Genomic DNA, 6,000 nt, shown 5'->3' with positions numbered 1-6,000 from the left:
TTATTTCAACTAAAATTATCCGTTCCTATTACTTGTACAATTCACACACATGGTATATATAAATTGTTTGTGTATTTTTGTCTTTAAAGAGATATTGTTGAGTCTGGCGATATTAAGAGAGTATTGTAAATGTACTCTTGAGAAATACCTGATGTTGAAAGTATAGTTTCCATTAAAATAAACGGCATCAGCAATCTGAGTCATACTTTCTGCCGTAAGCTGGTCAACAATCTTTAATAACTATGATATTTTATAGGTAAAACCCAAATGTTGCAATAACTTTTGATTGTGACAGCAATGGGGGGTTGCACTATTTTGTTTCGAATTATAAGGACCATGACACATAGTATTACAAAATTGCGTGTTTGAATAGTACAAGTACAGGTACAAAAATAAAACCCCTATGACAAAAAAGATTCCACTTTTACACCCCTCAGTTCAATTCCCATAGTGACCCATCGGATGCACTGGGAAATCAACTTAACCGTTAAAACCGTAAAACAGGAAGTGTCGGAAGGACGGCCGGTGCGTTCCGGCGGTGGGTCAGGTGTGCTCGGGTCCACGGCCCCTCAAGGTCGCCGTCAGAGGGTGGTGGGGGGTGTGGAGGGGATAAACTAGGTCTGTAGGCCCTGGTTGGTCACTGGTAGTCGGTGGAGGGGGTGACTGCCTCAGCGGCTAACGCACACACCGGCGTCGTTCAAGCTAGAGAGTAGCTGTACCGTGCCGTTCTGCTGTGCTGCCGTGCCGTGAGTGTGTGAAGTGTAGGATACCGTGTCCGCTAACAGACTGTTGTGTGTCGTGCAAGGATTTTACCAAAATACAGGTAGGAGTTTACGTTGTGCTTTGTAGTTTAAGTCAAGCTTAAAACATTTTAGTTTACAAGGGGGTGTTCGTTTTAAGATATACTATCTAGGATGTCAATATAAAGTTATAGCTTTACAACCGATTCTAAATCAATAGGATAAGACCAATTTAAAGTAGAACTTAACACGGTGCGCTGGGTTTAAGTGGTTATTTTTACCGGGATGAATTAATGTTAGAATGCCTGATTAGACTTTTTAAGTTACAAAAAATGTATGGATCTCGATTACGTCGGAATACAAATTAAGATTGAAACATAATTAATTATATTCAAAACCATACATGGCTAGATCCTAACACGCTTTTTACTCTTTATACTCTTCACACCTCACAATAAACGTAATAATGGTTACTATTCTATATACAGATTTACTAATTTATGTGTTGAAGAATGGTTTACAATGTGTCACTTATGTGGTTATAATGAGTACTGTCATAAATTTATTTAAGGCAAAAATGATTGATGTCGTATAAACCGCAGCGTTAGCAACTTTTGCTTTGTAGAGTTCGGAGACTTCAACGGTTGGTAGTAGAGATGCCGGTCAAAGAACCGAACAGCTTCTTCGTCTCTTTAGTCTATTAATTCCTTTAGTTAATAAATCCATGCAAGCAAAACAAAGTGCACCTCAATACTTAGAATATCTTAATGACAACTATTAAGTAGTATGTAAAAAGCTATTAATATTTCAACATAATTTTCGTAAACATTTTGTTGTACTAACGAATCTGCTATCCACCACGTCTCTATATTTGTATAGTATTTTTTATAAAACCTTTAAAATTAGGGATCAAGTAAACTTAACCTAATGGTAAACAGCGTACCGATAGTTAAGCACCGGTATTTTTATATAGTTTTTGTAGTTAGATTAACGCGTTTAAAAACGGTGTTTTTATTAGTTTAATTAACGCTTGTAAATGAAATAGAACATTTGTTTCTAAGATTATTCTTTGTCTTACCTTCTATATGCTTATTAATAACAGTTTAAATAAGGAATCTTTGATGGATAGACAATCATTGTTACTTATCACAGATTTTTCTTTCTGAATTTCTTTAAATAGAAGTTTCGCTTTTTTATGTTTCGCCGAAGAAGGTGTGTATAACCCGCAATTTTATATTATATAAATAAACGTACTTCTTATAACCGATAACAAATCAAATAAATAAACAGAAAGTTAAAACTATATTTGCTTTACTGTACCTTAAAATAAAAATTAATAATTAAATAACTTAAGTCAAATACTATCTATAATTCTATTTTTGTTACTGGACACTCTTGAAATTTTTTTTCCATTCATTGATTATTTATTATAAATATTACAAGACAAATAAATCTTAATTACAGATATTACTAAAATTTTCGATTTTTTTCAATATATATGTTGGATGCCTTTGTTAGTTCAGTTTATTATCCATATCATAGACTTGCCTGACAATCAATTGCGGAATATTTTTACAATGTGCATAATTGCTTAAATTTCTCTTTCGTTTGTTGTTGGAATGCAATTTTAATTGTCATTTAACATGTTCTATCAATATACCTCATTCAATAAGGGGGGTTCTCTGTATGTTGGGGGTTCCTTTTTTCGCCTGTCCTACTTAACCGATCGTTACGATTAAGGTGTCAATCGAAAACTTGTGATTTAGCGGAGTGACAAATGGTAACTGAAAAGGTTTCTTTAGGTCATCGTCCATCTAGTGTTTTATTTTGACTTTGTCTTCAAACATCCAGTGATCATGACCAACTTTCTTTATAACAGTTTTAATTTTAATTTAACAGCTGGTCCTACAGTTTAATGTTTAACCAGAGTTGTATTGTAAACAAGGTACGAAACCGTTTATGAAGATGAATAATTTTAAACTGCCTACTTTTAGTGATGATTCTAACCTGGTTGAGGTAGTCAAAACACTCTTTATTGTGTAGATCTACCAAAATTTTAATTTGTTGTAAATTAGTAGTTTTTTCACCTAAAGGTGAAATTTTGCGTTGCAAACGATTATCGAACCCTGTTGAAATGTGCGATTTGCTCCGGTTGTATATTTATATTCAATAAACTACTAGATACTAGAACATCTGTGAATGAAAACTGATTCTGTAAAAAAAATCTCATGAAGTATACTATGCCTATTTTACTACGAACTATTAGAAAAACTCCATCTAGTCTCGATTTTACTGCAAATCCTATAGCTAGAACGTGAGCAGTGCCTGATTTACGCTAATATGTTAGTTTATGTACGTGGCCTTGGTCGTTAAGTCCGCCATCACCGAGTATGATGTGGAGCTCATAAACATGATGTAGGCGACGAACGGAGAGCAGAGTATAGGGCAGGGCTAGGTGTAACATAGGACTGGAGTCAGCTCCCAAGATAGGTCCAAGGAGATGAGGACAACACTGTTCTGGCATGGACGTTAGAGCAAAGTACATTTGACTATGGATATACCCCAAAGATGTTGGACTCCCAATTACAGTTTGTTTATCTGCAGTTGAATAAAGATCAACGTGGATTAATTTAGACACGGTTAAAGCGTACTGACTATACTGCTTCACCCTGACGATTTTGCCAAAACCTTAACCAGGTCAGTCTAAATATAATTGTTAACTAAAGTATATTATACTGTATAATATTGTAAAAAGGTTAAAATACCTGTAACTGCCTTGTGATTCCCCTGCACCTAGGCCTATATCCTATATTTAAATGTTTTGTGTAATTCTTGTAAAATTTGACACGACCAATTCAAGAATGGTTTCGTTCTTCAGGTTTTGTGACCTGATGATGATGCAAATGCATTAAAACGCGCGTAGATTTTAATTGTCATTTAACATATTCTATCAAAATAACTCATTCAATAAGGGGGGTTCTCTGTATGTTGGGGATTCCTTTTTTCGCCTGTCCCACTTAACCGATCCTTATGAGTAAGGTGACAATCGAAAACTTGTGTTTTAGTGGAGTGACAAATGGTAATTGAAAAGGTTTCTTTAGGGCATCGTCCATCTAGCTAAAGGGGTAAAGGTACAGAGGAATCACGAGGCAGTTACAGGTATTTTAACCTTTTCACAATATTATTGTCAACATGATTCGGAATAAACAACACAACATAAAGTATATTGTGTATTTCATCAACTATATACCCAAGGATCATAACTGCATAAGGAAGAAACAATTCAGACAGGAGAGCCCTTTTTAAATAAAGAAAATTGAATACAGCATAGTAATAGCGACAGTTAAAAGGCAGCCAAGTAAAAACGGGATAGTTAAAAACGCATAGTCAAAACACTTAGCGTAGAGAAATTACTTTAAATAAAATTAAAATGGTTGTCGTTCAAGGTTAAACTTAAAAAACAAATTTAAGACCACAACATTGTACTATCTAGTTGGCGTAGGCTTGTATATAACTTATTAAATATTGCAATTAGAAACCTGGTGATAACAAATGTTAAATAAATTGTTGGTTGAGTTTTCGACCACTGACCACTAGTATGAATTAACGTACAAAATAAAGCGTTCATTACTCAAACCATTTTAAATTTAACGTAATGAATACGAGATTTCTCCCAAAGAAATAATGCAGTTACATGAATTTAGTAAATTCAGTTGATAAATAAAATTATTTGTTTTTTATTAAGAATAACTTTTTTCCTTGTTTCATTACCTTCACACAGTTCACAATAACAAACAGTACATTATCCCTATACTTTTTCGTAGACCACCACAATATAGCACTAGTTAGTAATATTGAAATGAAAATGAAATGAAATGAAAATGATTTATTTAGTCAGGCAAAGTTAGGGCCACATGGCCCTCTCTTACACTTAACCTGTTTATACAAATCTAAACATACAAATAAAACAAAACAATGTACAATACAAATAAAATACTATAATCTATTTACAATATTTAATGTAAAAATAAACAATACACTTTTAAAACATACCACCTTACATAAACACCCACACACACACACACACCTACACACGTACACGCACACACACAACACACACTCGCAAGAACTAGCACACACACACGCACACCTGTCAGTGATCAACCAAGCGCACGCCTAGGATATACCAACCATGGCCATACGTCCAGAAAACAGATTTTTTAGTGCTGTCACAAACCGGGGACGGCTATCAAGGGTTTTTATGGCTAGAGGGAGATCATTCCAAAGGCGACAAGCAGAAACAACAAACGCTCTGTCATAAACTGCCGTTCTATGATGAGGCATACGCAAAGTTACTGAAGCAGAACGTGAGTTTCTTACACTTTCTTCAGCTACAAATTTGAAGTCGTTAAAAAAATATTTTGGAAATTTTGTTTTTAATATTGAATAGGTTATCATAAGAATTTGTATTGATCTTAGGTCACATAGTTTTAGTAATTTAGAATCAACATAAAAAGGAGTGATAACTCCTTAGTAAATATAATAACTGCACTTAGAAGAAGGAAGATTTTAACACCTTAAATAAATTTTGTAATGTGAAGAACAACATGAAACTCAACACACTACTTCATTGGGCTTCTATCCAAACCTGTGTATAAATAAGAGCAAACCCGCTACATGAGAACAGTATAGATTGTAACACTCTATTACAATTTGACTTTTTCATAACGCGATATTAAAAGGAAAAAACTACGTTAAGCACTGTCTTCCCTACTCCAGGACTGTACGGAGTCAGGAGACAGGTTCCATCATACAGACTATAGTCGTCTGCCACTATATATTCTGGTCTGTCGCTTCATTTCACTTGTATACGCAGAGGTCAGTGGCTTGTCTCCAGTTTCGCATTTCCCGCGTGTTTGCATTCCGCCGTTCCTTCTGTTTCAATTCAGTCCTTAGACAAGGAATGTCTAACCAGTGACATTGTGCTACTAGGCTTACTTGTGGCATTGTTCATGTCATAACGTTTTTTGTCTCGTAGTAAGAGTGTGTGCAGTTTGAGAATTAAGGGTTTGAGCTTTGATTTGGGGTTCAGGTTTTAAATTTAGTAGATAATGCATTTTTTCAATTCATTGTAAACAGTAAATCATGATAAATGTATTTTTTTATTAAAGTTTGACCCAACATGTTATATTTTATCAAGACGTCTTTTTTCAAAATGCCTTGCATCTTACAATAGCTACAACAATAATCAAAGTATGAA

General features: G+C 34.4%; 1 protein-coding gene across 3 annotated transcripts in view; it reads left to right on the top strand.

Moving 5' to 3' along the window:
* The first annotated feature begins 701 nt into the window (after positions 1-701).
* Positions 702-6,000, top strand: part of LOC128992555 (uncharacterized) — a 230,380-nt gene continuing 225,081 nt past the window's right edge. For all 3 annotated transcript variants that reach the window (XM_054416187.1, XM_054416188.1, XM_054416186.1), the window contains exon 1: positions 702-823. The gene's annotated coding sequence lies outside the window, so the exon portion shown is untranslated. The remainder of the gene's footprint in view (positions 824-6,000) is intronic.

The sequence above is a fragment of the Macrosteles quadrilineatus genome, unplaced genomic scaffold (genome assembly GCF_028750875.1).
Source record: "Macrosteles quadrilineatus isolate MER2022 unplaced genomic scaffold, UCM_ALF_1.0 Scaffold_4__1_contigs__length_99947679, whole genome shotgun sequence".
NCBI classification, from domain to species: Eukaryota; Metazoa; Arthropoda; class Insecta; order Hemiptera; family Cicadellidae; genus Macrosteles; species Macrosteles quadrilineatus.
Note: the sequence above shows the minus strand (reverse complement) of the source record. Positions and strands in the feature narration are given on the sequence as shown.